Source organism: Phallusia mammillata, chromosome 3, assembly GCF_965637545.1.
Source record: "Phallusia mammillata chromosome 3, kaPhaMamm4.hap1.1, whole genome shotgun sequence".
NCBI classification, from domain to species: domain Eukaryota; kingdom Metazoa; phylum Chordata; class Ascidiacea; order Phlebobranchia; family Ascidiidae; genus Phallusia; species Phallusia mammillata.
In genome coordinates this window covers 13550433-13565803 of record NC_137254.1, presented here as the reverse complement: position 1 = coordinate 13565803, position 15371 = coordinate 13550433, and the positions used below count along the sequence as shown (strand labels likewise).

The 15371-nt window shown below is 39.4% G+C and overlaps 1 long non-coding RNA gene across 1 annotated transcript; it reads left to right on the top strand.

Annotated features, from left to right (window-relative positions):
• The first annotated feature begins 383 nt into the window (after positions 1 to 383).
• On the top strand, positions 384 to 1677 carry LOC145219058 (uncharacterized). Its single transcript, XR_013857835.1, has 2 exons — positions 384 to 829; positions 913 to 1677. It is a non-coding gene; the product is annotated as an uncharacterized LOC145219058 (long non-coding RNA).
• The last annotated feature ends 13694 nt before the right edge of the window (positions 1678 to 15371 follow it).

The following is a 15371-nucleotide window of genomic DNA, read 5'->3' as shown; positions in this document are numbered from 1 at the left end:
GGATGTTCAGATTAGCGTCCCATCTAACATGTAGGGATTTCGGCATTTATGTGGCAACATGTCGAATTTGCAATGCGCAGTATGTCGGCCAGACGAAAAACCGATTTTCCATCCGTTGGAATAGCCACAGGTCGGTATGGAAGACTCATCAACACAACGCAAACGACGACAAAACGGCTTTGGCGCACCACTACGCTATCGCACACAGCGACATATTTGAAGAACATTTAGACATCGCTCTATGTTTTTTTGTGCAGTTCGTACAAAAACCACCGGTTCATTTATTGGACATTTACGAGGACAAATGGCTAAACAAAAGTGGTGCAAGCATAAACATCCAAAAAATGGTTCTTCCTAGAGTAAAATAACGTCCTTTGCCTTCCCCTCCAGTTTGTTTGTGTTTATATCGCCTTATCTCGTCAACCAGCGTGTTTTCTCTGCCTGTGGATTTTTATCGGACGATAATATACAAGTTGCCTTGTTTCCTCCCTCCGGCCGCGCACCTGTAATGCATTTTTTCTTTTTCTTGTCTGTTCGCTTGTTTGATGCGGTAGTGGTTCACTCGGTGCGTTGGTTGCCGCTGCAGCTTGAGTAACGTTTTTTAACGTTTTTAACATTCCATTTTACACTTTTATTAGTAGGTCTTTTATGCATACTGTTTTCATTAATTTTTTATGAATCTTTCTGCTTGTTCGTAGATACTGACGATGCTGTAATAGCGAAATATATATATCTTTAAAACCAAAGGGTGAACGACTAAGTGATTTGTCGGAACTTACATCTATTGCTATAAGGATTTTTAGTCTTCACCCACCAAGCAACGGACTGGGTGATTCGAGCTTTAAGCTTTAAGTTTCAATTACGAGTTTTGGATGTATATCAAAATTAATAAAAAAATTAATATTTATTCAGGAAATTCAACTGCTACTGAAGGCCAGTCCAAAAGTGCTAACGCTGGTGAAGGCTATGAAGCGATATGATTCAGTGCTTTAAGCCGTTTGTGCATAAACCCTTGCATTAGGATAAGCTTTTAGTATGTATTTTGGTGTTGCTTATTCGTTTATGTAAGGTGAGATATGGGAATTGTTTCCTGTTTACCATTAGTGTATAGCCTGAATTGAGTAAAGTGGCCGGTTGACTGGCACGGCTTCTGTGTACATGTAAATTCTGTAAATATGTTGGTCTAGGCTGTGATACCATTTTTGGTGGGGTGCATTACCTGACATTTAGCAAAAAAAAAATTTTTATTGAGTTTTTGTGTTTTCAATGTATAAGATGGGCCTAATTGTTTTTAGATAGAGAAAAGCAAAAGTTTAGAAATTATTTTTCGCTGTTAAACTGCAGTGATTTCTATCACTATTAAAGTACTTGGTCTGTTATTTTGGATTTATCTATTGTAATCTTAAAGAGTTTTCGGAACACTGCCTTTTCTGCGTAGTTTTGCTGCACATCAGTATCCCTGATCGTGTCGTTTTGTGTGTCACTTAAGATAATATGAAAAGTGTAATGTATAAACTTGCCCAATTTCAGCGTTTTTGTGTTCGAAAATTATGTTCCTCTCGATTAGTTTTGCTAATAATTTTTTGTTCTTACTCAAAATGGGTGAAACATATTTTGACTGAGATTGTAGGAAAAGTGTTTTTTCATTGCTAATAAAACACTGGTTTTCTTTTTTAAGTGCATTTTGTGTAAAATCTACTGGAAGCCCGAGCTTGTTACTTTAAATCTACTCCGAAAATGAGCAATTTTACTCCAGATATCAGTAAAAGTACGTAGTATGTAAGAAAATAAGTTACCTGTAAATTTTACTGGCACTTACAGTTAATTTAAAGGTAAACAAAGTGATTCAACCCGTGATTTTTACGGCAGTTTACGTACATTTACATTAAACAACAGTAAAAATGCATTGTAGAAATTGCCGCGTCATTCCGTAAAAACTGCTGCCAGTCCTTTTGCAGTAAATTTTACCGAAATTTTTTTAACAGTGTAGTGCAGGTTCGGTTTCGCCTTTGGTATTTATCCATCAGCTACTTGCGGTGACGCCACGTGACGGCACCTGTCTTGTCGCAGGATCCGACTGATCTTCATTATTTGGCTGAAAAAGAAACCGTCTTGTCGCCATTTCGTGCACCCCATGCTTGCTCAGAGCCGCATTGCTCTGCTACGCTACGTCATTCCGCAGTGCCCCAGCAAACACGTGCAGCGCGCCTCCCGAACTAGCCTTCCGAACAATTTCCAGCAAACATTTCCAAGAAGTAAATGAGACTGTAAGCAATTGAAACTTTATACATACGAGCCAAAGAAGGGTGAGAATGGAGTTTATTAAATTTAAACAGGAAGTTGAAGAGGCAGCGGTTAAAGACGAGCCTTTGCCTGGCCTTATGTTGAGGATGTTGTTAAGGGAGGCAAAACAATTTGTCCTTGTTGTTATTTGCTTTCCTTTCAACATTGTTTTATCCTAATGTTTGTCAATATACATACGAGCCAAAGAAGGGTGAGAATGGAGTTTATTAAATTTAAACAGGAAGTTGAAGAGGCAGCGGTTAAAGACGAGCCTTTGCCTGGCCTTATGTTGAGGATGTTGTTAAGGGAGGCAAAACAATTTGTCCTGTTTGTCAAGGACGATTGCCTGGATAATGTGGATCCTGCACCATCTCAATAAACTGAAAACATTCATTTCTACTGTTTGTTATGTGCGTTAATTAAATAGGCTCAAATCGTTCCGCTACCGTTGCGTGATAACAGGGAGTCGTTATCCCTAAGCTATGAGCTTTCAATCTCTTGTATTCGCTTGTTATCTAATCGCCAATTGTGACGTAACAAGGGTTTAACAAGGAGTTTTATGCGCTAACAAGCGAAAAGTTACGTTCCGGTTAGAACGCTGGTTTTAATTTGTTTTTGTTAGTGTTAAATGTGCTAAATGCAACTGTTTTTGCAGTAAAACAACGTAAACTGAGTAAAAATGGTTAAAAACGTTTATTGTTGTATTGTTTCTGTTAACTTTGTTAATAATAAACTAACTTAACAGTTTCGACCTGACAAACACGTCGTATTACTTTGCCACACACAGGTAAACGTAATTTGTTACTCGCCAGGCACAATTTTTGCCTTGTGCTGTTACCAACTTTAGTGCGTCCGTAACATTGCACAACTTAACAGTAGGATTGCCGCTTCAGAAAGGCGTTCAGTTCTTTAGAAATTGCTGCCCGTTTTTTAAGCAACGATTTTGATTGCCTGGCTGCAGTTTTGCTGAGTAAGCTAAATAGCAGCGGCGGGATCAGAAAACTACAAAGCTTCTGCTAAAATAGTTTGTCATTCTGTCAATTGGACGGGTAGAGAAACCGCCAAAGTCGAAAGTTGGACCGGGTTACGGTTTCGGGCCTGCTTACAATTTTGGACAAAGCGTTTTGCCGCTTAATGCGTCGTTTTGAACGAGAAAACGAAATAAGCGACATTTTAGTGGCATTTTGACATGTTATAATTACGTATTCAGTCTCGTGCGGTTAAGCACTTCTGTGTGGAAAATTTTTCAAAGCAATGCCGTCATTAGGGAATTTCCCAAAATAAATCGTTGGACCCCCCCCCCCCCCCCCTTTAAAAATTTCTGGATACGCCCCTGATCATGGCATCTTCTGAGAAAGTATTTAAATATTTTTGACATGAGATCATTTAAAGAATCCTGGATAGCTGCCTAAGGATTTGTTTCTCAATAGAGCAGTATGCGTGTGAAAACGTTGTATTCAGAAAGCGACATTTTGAAACAAACCACAAGAAATCCTTCAGGGGCAGTGCAGATAAGGGCGAAGCTTTGAGAAAGGGTGTGTTCGTATGGAAGGCAGAGTAGAATATTCAAAAAAGAAACAAGTGGCAGAAATAAAGCAACTAAAAGTGTTGCTAAACATGGCATAAGAGTCTTAACAGCAATCCGCGACCGGTCGCTCCCACGTGTGATGGACAGCCGATGCCTAATAAGACTCTTGCCATTCGTTGGCTATAAAACCGAAGAAAAGATGCACACACTGTTGTTACAAGAAAATGGAAATTCTTAAACAACATTATGGCTATGCAAACCAATTCAAGTCGCATCAGAAAATTTGCGCAAATCTTATGGTTTGTGCATGTGGGAGGAGGTAAGACACCAAGCTTGTTTTGTATTTTTTTTCTATTTTTAATTTTGCTTTCTCACTTACGATTTGTCTTTTTTCAGCTTTACCCGAATGTGTAACCTACGCCGTCACAAGACGAACGTCTGCAAGATCCGCAAACAGGCTAACAAAACGTAAGTACTTTAAAACACCTTGACAATTAGTTAGTTGAAATGTAAATAGTAATATAATAACATACCGATGTTACTACACAGGTGGCGATACTTCTAGCAATGGTAAAGCTGCATCGAATAGTAGCAGCAGTGATCACGTTCAGCAGCAAGATAAAGAATTAACATGGGTTGCAGAACTTAAATTGCCGAAAAATGATAAAAAATGTGATTGCTGAAGGCAAACCACTTACGAAGGCAGTGAGAAATAAGATTGTCCAAGTTTTATTTGGTACCTTAAGTGCCAATGAAATTTAAACAAAAACCATTGCTCGACTTGGTTGTACATTACGCAAAGTAATAACCAGTTGTTTTCTAACAATGGAAAAAGACAAGAAACCCCAAACTCTAAAAACATATCAGCCTCAGGAATTCAAAGTAAACTTAAAGTTTTTGAGAATTAGACTAACCGGCCTACCAGCTGTAGTTGTATCATTTCCAACACTTGCTCTCGATTATACTTGCGTTCTACATGCTGAATACAAATTCCTTAATCACGAGACACCGACCGCGACACTGTGGAATGACATCCGTTCCCACCATCGCATTAGTAGCGTAAAATGGTACATTTCAATTACCGACTGCCAATAAACGGCCAGGAGCCTTTAGAATCTAAAGGTCTTGCTGGATCTTGACAACAAGGAACGTTTTTTTTTTTCATGTTGCAAAACAACAATTTTAATGTTTTCGGCTTGTGCGGCAAGGTCTTGAGGCACTAATGCGTCTGACGTTTTAGAACGCGACAGCTTTAGCGCGAGAACAGCTCCTGGACGGTGTACCAGTTGGTTAATTTAACGTTTTACGTGTACTTTCTCAATGGGGCTTTGATTGGGCAAGCTGTCGAACTACTATCATCAAGTAAATGTGTTTTTATTTAACGAGTAAAGAGTGTGCATTGAATTGTAAAGTTTTTTTTTTCTCAGCGTAATCTTTCAGTTGACGGGTCTGTCGGGAGACCAACACCGTTTACCAGTTCCACGGTTTGGGCAAATTTTCTGTTCAACTTTGCGTAGACATCCTAGGTAGGCCTCTAAAAAACGAGAAAAAAGCTAACACAGCCTTTCACTCGCTTATGAATTGGTGGAAATGTGGTTAGCTCAGCGTAGGTGTGCAAAAAGGCGGTTTGGCACTTCAGTGTATTCGTAATCATGCGATCAACAATGGATGCCTGATCAGCATGAAAGGCGAAAGATTGTACTCACCAACCCTCTTTCACAATGATATCTAAAGCATGGCCTGGTTGTCACCCATTTCTACCGTGTGATATGCTATGAACCAAATGCTTGTTTTGCCTCTTTCGCTCACAACATCTCTGCTGCCTGTCAATAATCGTGACTCAATGAAGTTGGTAGGCAACTCGAGTTACGAAAAGGTAGTCTGTAACAAGCTCAAGCACAGCCACATTTTCTATTGCAATGAGGAGAAGGTAATAAAATTAGAGGAAATTGACGAAATTTTTTTATGTCCAATCCCGAAAGCGTAGCTTTATTCACGACCGGCCCATTTAAGTTCGGTATTTTGTCTATCAAAACGCAAAACTTTGTATGAGTTTTGTTAGGATTGTCTTGACCTCTAGACCATTCCGATTTTCATTTAGTTCAAATGGATACCGATTCGGTGTTCATGGCGGCTTTTTCGCTTGATGAGGTCATTTACCCTCCTTAACTGCGTCATAATTTCTATTCACCACTGGTTTCCAGCCGAGTCTTGCAACCACCATCGCAAAAGTATTCGCAAAACCTCGTATCTCTTCAGAAATATAATGAAGTTCTTAAAGCTAAGGTAAACGTTCGTGGTGCAAACACCTGTTTTTCAACGTCTGACCAGCGAGTGTGCACATATGACCAAGTCCAGGATGGGATCACCTATTTCCAAAAGTGTTATTTGATGGTATTTATATAGCCCTGTATAACCTGAGTTTTAGGGTTCTGGACATATCTCTAGAGGTTCTAATGTTACTTCTTAGACGACCAAAGGTTTGTGACGCCATGGATATTCTGTGTTGGACGTCAGAGGCACAGTTAGGGATCAAACTGCCAAGGAACTTTAACTCTCTTACTTTGGGGACTATGCGTTCGTTTATTGTGATGTCTTCCTGTTCTTCTGGAGACATGGTTGCGCATTTCGAAGGGTTTATCTTTAGGCCCCATTTTTTGCAAGCCATCGATTTTTGCGAATGTCCGGCTTTGTTGCGCAAGCTTCACGTTTGTCCATTTTCAAGTATGGCTATTGCGACATGCGTTGTATTTAAAATCTAATAAGTCTGATCTGGTACAGACTCTCGACAAAGACACTACGGTGTTATGTGAAAACAAAGTGTCTCAAAAGCCCAACAGGTCAACAGATGCTCGATTATGCCCTCGTGGAATTGTGTAAGTTTTCTTATACCTTTTTTATTGTAGTTTTTACTCTTGAATTTGAAATCGTCGACTGCTATTCCACCCCGGCTACGGCTCTGAAAAGTGGTGAGGCTCGTTGCTTTGTATTTTTCAAGGACAGTGCTGCTGCAAGGTGGAATAAATGGAGACGGACCGACAGGCAGGTTAAAAATCGGAGATCGAATCGGACTACATCGGACCAAAGGTAGTTGTCTTGTTCTGATTGTATTTGGTGATTTTATTTGCAATTGTTCAGTGACATCGAAATTCCGCCAAACAAGGTCGCGACATCTTAAGATAGCGGTAGCCCTAGGGAGGGTGACAAGGTACCCCCGGTGATGCTGACCTCTAACCTGTTCATTGAGCAACTGTGCTTATTCAGTTGACATATTCCTATATTGCAGTGCGAGCAAGGGTCCCCACAATGAGATAGCGGAAGGTTGGTTCGAAGAAGAAGAGCCTCCTCTTATCAATACTCGGTCAACCTCGCTAAGTCCCATTGAGCAGGGCTTCCTGATGCAAAAAGCTGTTGACAACACATTTGACATATGGAACGATATGTAAGTTTTTGACGTCCATATTAATTGCTCAAAGAAACAAACACCGATATTCCAGAGCATCAGCTAAAGACGGTGAAAAGCCATCAAGCCAAAGGTACGGTTACAGATTATTTTTGGTCTTGACGACATCGAGAACTTGTTGTTGAAAATATATCTTTTTATCTAGAAATAATTCATGTGAGGCTAAGCGCGTGACCAATACCGTTATTTCGGATAGCAAACCAATTTACTTTTCATCAAACCGTAACGAAAACAATACTTTCGTATCGAGACAAAAATGGAATCAAACAACGAATGATTACTGAAAGGTTCGCATCGCGCTGACTTGAAAAAAATTTTGCGGCATGTTATATCTCATAATGCTTTTGTGTCAGGCAACAGTGATTCAACTGCAAATTTTGGGAGAGATTTAAAAGAAAGCCCAAAAGATGCAGGTTTTGACTTTTTATGCAGCCTACATTGATGCAACAGGATGTGGTACAATCACAGGTGTTGCTAAAACCACTTTACGCCGTACGAAATCGTCGTACGCCATCCACACAAAAGTAGAGTACCGATTGCTGTAGGAACGTATATCGCAAATTCTCACAATGCAACATCAATTAAACATTTTTTATGGCCTTTTTTAAGATACGCAAACAACATTTGTGGGAAAACGCGCCCAGCCCTTTAATTTGCGACGGTAGTGTTCCCCTGATTCAATCTGTTTTGGCTGAGTTTTTTCAGAAAACTTTGGAAACCTATTTTACTCGTGGTTTTCATGTTGTAACAGGGAAGGCAACCGCAGAAATGCTTGCAAAGCCGTTTCTGCATTTGTGTTTTGTGTGGTTCAAGTGCCTGCATGAGTTTGCACAGCTTTATGCAGATACGCATCTTGGACTTGTTCAGCAGTGTATGAAGATGGGTTCAGAGTAGGAGCAAAACGTAAGAGAACAACAACAGAGTCGTCAGAGCTTGAGCAAAGGTGGAGCAAGCGAACAAGAGTAGCGACTCCAAATAAGAATGTAGGCAAGTATATGCAAGCCCTTGTAAACGACCGTCGGGGTTGTACGAGTAAAAGAAAACAGATTTTAGACAAACAAACACGATAGTTGTAGCTGTCGCATGCCGAAAGACTGTTTGGCGAGACGCTGCTATGCTGACAAGCTTTCGGATTTGCTGCAAGCAGATGAATGGTTAGATGGTTCGCGCATCGACTCGGCAATGCACATGTTGGCACAGCAGTTTCCGAATGTTATGGGTTTACAAAGTTGTTTGGCTTCCTCCAAGTTTGCGGATAGAAACCCGGTATATACACGGAAATCACTGAGTAACTGTATCTAATATTTTTTCAACAAACAAACAAACAAACGATTGTTGTTTATGACAGCGCCCCTGATGCGGAGTATAGCCCTTACGATCAGTTGATTTTATCTAAACTTGTTCCATGCGAACACAAAGAGCTAAAATGTACTTTTCCTGATGTTACAAAACAAAGGCTTGACTGGCCGGTTTAAGCAGGTACTCCAGTAGTGCTGCGATGCGTGACAGAGATGTAATTCCCGCCGCATGTACCGAATATCTCAGCACTTGGCAAGCTGCAGTTGTTGTGGTGCCAGTTTGTGGGTTTTGAACAAAGCCGGTTTGATATTGCGATGGAAACACTCGGCTGAAACATGATGATGAATCCGTCGATTTTACACCTACGGTGTGGTACAGCATACCTATGTCTATGACATTGGCCATGTGGAGGTTCTTACCAATGCTTTGCACACGAGGTACATATGCCTTTGGTAACTGTCAAAGTCCTCTTTTTCCATCTTTGTTCGTCTCACAAATAACTGTGATGTTTTTCGCGACAATTCGCTTAAGCTTATGCGATATTCTAGGTTCAAGTTATTTCTAACATTCTTTACTACCTTGTTTTGTTGTAGACTTGCAACACCCTTTGGTTTAGGTTGCATGTCAAAACGGAGTTACATCTTGGGCAATGAAAGTGGTCTCATTGTTTTTTTCTGTCTTGGTTTGACTTGCAAGGCAAACAATATCCTGAGAAACTAAACTTCTTTAAAATAATACATGTTGTCACTCAATACGCCAAATCTTGGATGGTAGGATTGCACCACAATGCCAGAATTCCCTATTGTGTAACAATGTCCTTGTAGTTTTTTTTCTTTATGCTGTGGCCATTTAGTATTGCGTTTAAGCCACGTGTATTTCGTTAGTTGCTGGCTTGAGAACTAAATAAAATTTGTTTGCCATTAGACAGATGGTAGTGCTTTATAAACTTTATAACTCGAATGAAAAAGAATAATGTTACCTTTGCAAGGTGAGCTTGATTTTGCACAATACGCCGTACCTTTGAATTATATTTTTTATATGTGTGTAGATTCTACACTGTAGAATGCTTTCTGACGATGTCAAGATGTGGTTAAGCTTTAATTCTGCCGGCATAAAATTAATTTCTGTTTCCCATTTTTGAAAAAACGTTTTCCTTGCAGAAAACCGTGTGGTGAACGGATTACCTTGAACGTGTTGGCGTGCTCAAATAACATTCACGCGTTTTCAGATCACTGGCATTACGCATGTATGAACAACAACATATTAACTACAAGCTTTAAAAGCAAACGACTTTTAGACAACAGCAAAACACTTCAAGGTTAAACTTCAACCAAATTCTGTCTCAGAAGTTCAAGTACAACCTGCAAAATGCATGTCATGCACAAAAGGGCAGCATTTGTGTGAGAGCCCCTTCCAGTGTACATAACATAACTGAAGGGGGTAATGATTTAATGCTAAATTATTTGCCTGGTTGGTCTAGGTGCATTTTGTAGGTATGTCACTGACAAAGCAAGTGACTAAGGGGTCATGTCAGGCCAATATAAAGTCTTAGGTGCAAAAATTCATCAACTTGCAACATCGCTGTTACCTCATACAACAAGTCACCTCCCGCAATGTGCACAGCCTGGATACAGTTCTAAGCTAAAGCCAACAAAGACCAATGTAAACGTTTAACCAAACCCAACCACCCAAATCGTACCTTGTGCAACGTGACAAAGCGCTAATATAAGTACAGCAACTGCACTAGATCATGCAGGTGAATATTAACCCAGGGGTGTAAAACCTACGACCTGCGAAAAAAAATTGTGCGGCCCGCGGAGATGTGCCAATTTTGAAAGTGAACTCAACTTGTTGTCTACGCCTATGACGTAACAACGCTCTACCAGGATAGCTTGTGTGAAGCGAACAAAGCAATTCACAAAGCATTCAATTGCAAAGCAGTGAGCATTTCTAAATCTAGTCTGCTGATTTACTGTAAACTGTTTTACACTCTGGAATGGCAAACCCTGTAGCAAATTTGCAGAATGCAAATAAGAGAAAGGTAGAGGAAGAGAAACGCATGTTTCAGACAAAATGGACCTTTGAGTATTTCTTCATTGAAAATTCAGATAAAAGGCCTTTATGTCTTATTTGCAAACAAACTGTTAATGTTGCTAAAGAATACAACGTTAAGCGACACTTAAAGCATTCTGAAGGTGTTTATGGAAAGCTAGACACAGGGTTGCCAGATAAAAAACGCAGAATAGCGCCAAACACAACAAAAAAGTGCCAAACCAAAAATACCGCCAAACCAATTTTACAGAAATAGCAATATGACGAGTATTATCATCTATATATATTGCTAAATAGGTATTATAAACTGGTCCATACTTAAAATCTGGTCAGTAGAGAATTTATAATTATATCTACGCATAACCGTTGCCGTGCAGTTACAAAAAAAGCAACTTTATTCTCCTTGAAGAAAGACAGATACATGAAAGTACAACAGAACAAACAGACAAACGCTAAGTATTTAACGGCATTCAGAGGCCAGACCACTTTACTAAGCACTCTGCACGTTTTTTCCTTTTAGTAGCAATAATTAGTTCGGACTGTTTCGTCATTTTTAATGCGTTAATAAATCTGTTCACAGTAGGTTTGTTTTGTGCATATTTACATTGGTATATTACAAACCGGGCACATAGAAAAATACAATTTAGCAGTGGTGTAACAGAACTGTACGAATAGGTTCCAAATAAACATAACGCTATATTCGGTTTAATATTCAGTAATAGTTTGCGAGAGATCCAAGAAGTAACATTTTCCCAATAATGGGCGACAACTTTGCAAGTGTAAAACAACTGAGAAATGGTTTCAGGGAAACTTTCACAGAAAACGCACTTTTCTGAAGTTACTATGCCAAAATTGTGTATAGTTTATTATTTGTTATTACCGCTCTTAAGTTTAATTTGATTTGAAACGCCCTTAATTTTGTTTCTAAGGTACAGTTATACGTGTTCCTGTACACCTCCCTCCAGTTGGGCTTTTCTGTACTAATCCCTATGTCGGTTTCCCATTTTTTCTGTTCTTGTGTTGGCGGTTCTGATGTGTGCTCTTTTACGAAGTTGTAAGTTTCTTTAACTGTGCCGCGCAGGGCTATGGTATGCAACCAAGTTGGTTTAGTTTCAGTGGGTACTCTGTTGGTTTGTTGGTCATATATATCCCAATTGTCTGGAATTGCGGCGACTAATTTGATAAAATAGGTGAAATCTTGATTTGTTGGCTGAAAGTTAAACTTAAGAGCAAGTTCGTCGTATGTATAGTAATCACCATCATTGTTAGGCAACTTTATTCTCCAGCACGGCCAGAACCAGAAAGTTCTAAGAGCACCACCTGGCGGTATACATTTTAAATTAATTTTACCAACAATTCTTTAAAAATCACTATAAAACAACGTTTTTGCCCTGAACCCTGCATACGCACAAAATGCCGCCTTAAGGATTTTGTTTACCCACAATTAAGCATTTTATTTGGCGATGATACTTTTTCCCTAACATGGCCAGTTTTGCCACAAACAATCCGTCTCCTTACAGCACAGACACTCACTTTTATAACATGATCTATTAACGACACAACAACAACAAGTTTGGTGATATTATTACATTAAAGTTTCAAGACCAGTGACATCAATTACTGCCATATTCAGTAGAATATTTATCTGAAGTAAAGTCATGTAACATTTTTGGCGATGCAGCAAAGTCTTTACAATATTTACCAGACAGTATCAACTCCGCTCTGATTCTTACAATGGCATCAAGAAGGTACAACTGCATTCGATTCCTAGTTTTGGTTTTAATAGATGTTACAAGGGAAAAAATCCTCCCAGCCACGGCGTTACTGATTGGCGACATTGTTGAATTTTTTAAACTAAATAAACTCGATGGTACTTGCCGGCGCTGACACGTTTTCTGGAACACAAACTTTATGATGTCAAACAAGCTCTGCCTTTAGCCCACAATCAATATTTTTTTTCTTAATTGTTGCATTGATTTGTCAAAAAGGGCTTGTGTGACGTATACGGGAATTCAATGAAACAGAACCTACCCATTGTAATGGCGCAATTAGCGGGTTTAAGCCGTAATTTGTAGTATCAGAAGCGCAAACCTTTGCAAAAAAGCAAAAACGCCAAATAAAACAATTAGGTGCCAACCATTTCCATAAACCGCCAAATTTTACAAAAATATCCGCCAAACCGCCAGTTGCTATTTTTGGTGCCAACTACTTTCAAAAAACGCCAATTTTGAGGTATTTGGCGGCAAAACCGCCAAATTGGCAACCCTGGCTAGACAGACAAAACAGAAAGATGAAAGCAAAGCAAATGCAGGAAGAATTAAAAAGCCAGCGTTCGATGATTCAAAAAATAAATAGCGATAACGAAAAAGCAGACCGATGTAGTTACTTAATTGCACAGAAAATAGCTCAAACTATGAAACAATATTCCGAAGGTAATTTTGTAAAGCAGTGTCTTATCGATAAGCACAAGAAACGTGCCCTAAAATGATTGTGTGCAAAGTCCTCAAAATTCAAACACGTCTTGACCCCGGTAATGAAGGCAGTAAATTTCATTCGAGCACGCGGGCGTTAGTTTCCAAAATTTCTGGATGACCTCAACACTACACATCAAGATCTAGTGTACTTTTCCGTAGTACGTTGGTTAAGCAAGGGCTGCATGTTGCGACGATTTTTAACTGCGGAAAGAAGTCGCGATTTTTTTGAAACTTCAAAGGCACCCAGTAGATGAAATGTTAGACGAAAATTGGTTATGTGATCTAGCTTTCTTAGTTGATATAACAACGCACCCAGATGAACTTAATACAAGATTCCAGCGAAAAAGCGAGTATGGAAATGAAATGTATGGTCACATAAAAGGTTTCATGAACAAATTACTACTGTGCAAAGCTCACATACAGACAGGAAATCTTTTCCAATATCCAACTTTGAGAAACTGTGGAATGCATCCTTAGAAAAAAACTGAATTTGCAGACCAACTTGAAAAATTGTTGTATGAAGCTTTGTCTCGTGTGACAAACTTCAAATCTCATGAACATCTGTTCAAAATATTCTCTTCGCCATTCAACACAGACGTTGACAAAGCACCAGTTGATATCCAACTTGGACTGATTAATCATCTTTTGAGAATACTTATTTGAAAGCAAAGTATCTAGAAATGAATCTTGGCGATTTTTACCGAAAACATCTCAACCCAGGAAACTTTCCACACTTAAACAAATTTATGCCTTCAAAAATGGCCCTTTTTGGCTTAACGTATTTGTGCGAACAACTTTTTTTCAAAAATGGTCGTCATGAAATCCCCCTATCGATCGGCTTTGACAGACGAACACTTAAAAATAGACTTCGAATTGCAAGCACATCCATTAAAACAAATTTTTCGGCGGGAAAAGAAGTCAGCTGCAAATTTCTCACTAAATTGGTGTGACAACAAATTTGGATAGCAGTTTTCTTCAGTATTTTATGCGTCTTAACTTATTATTTTTGCAAGGAGGTTACCCCATAACGATGCCATCAGATCAATAGCGTTAAGAAACTAGTTTTGTGTCTGCAACTGCCAGAAAGCCTATGCCCTCCTGTAATAAAGGTTGCACACCCCTGCAGTATGCAACACTACAGCGAAGGTTGTTGCAAGTTTTGTCGGTTTGTGGATAACACTTAGCCCCACATTAGGTATCGTGTGTTTCACAAATCACTTCAACTCTCGCGCTATGTTGTATGAAGTAGAGCCTACAAATGGCAGACGCATGGTCACAAAATGTGTGATTTCCGATCGAATTGTGGTGTGATGGTGGCATTTGTTGAGAAATCCTTTGATACATCCGTCAAGGAAGGTGCAGGGTATCCATTGAATGCAAGTATGGATTTTACTGTTCCAAACTCTAGGTCCATAAATTTGAAGGAACTTGAGATGTTATATGCCCGTTCAAGGAGGCAATTAACGACGTTGCGTTTATGGTGGTGTGGTACGAAACTATCCCACTTGCTTTAGAGTCCACTGCGGGTGGGCTTGCGGTAGGTAGTTGTGACTATGCCGTTGGGTGAACTAGTTACCAGCAAATTTAATGGATAGTGTTGTTTGACTCTAGTTCTTGTGTGTATTCATTTCACAATACTTTCATAGTGCAGAAAGGTGCTTTTCTCGCTCATGCACGAAGTATAACGGCCGTACAGCGTCATCAGCTTCTGCTTGAGTCGGATTTTTGACAAGAATTCAAACTCAGCGCGGATATGGTTCATCCTCGTGGCTATCAGTTTTCTGATTTCTGTCACAGTTAGTGCCTTGTCGAAAATGTGTGGGGTTGTTTTCAAAAATATTGCATTGAATTGGGAGGATGACATGTTTTGCTAGCATTTTTTCCAAAGAATGATGGGAAAACAAAGCCTCGCTCCTCGCAGTTGCTTTTTGAATACACCCAAATGCGGGTATTAATATAAAGCATTTAATTCTTCAGATATAACTATGCCCCATGTCGTTTTTGTTCTTCCACCAATATTCGCCACATCCCTTCTTCAACTGTTTTAGCTTCATGAAGTTCTTTGATTTTCATTCCAGTAAATAATGATGAACGACATGTCTACAACCTATGTGTGCATGCAAGTCTACATATTATGCGTGAAAACATGCTGCCACATATTGTTTTGTCGAGTCCAGTTTAAGAAGGCTTTTGTGCATCAATTTTTCCACTTCCTTTTTATGTTCACTATTCAATGGAAATTCCAAGCCTTCAAGGTTTATTCGTGCTTTCT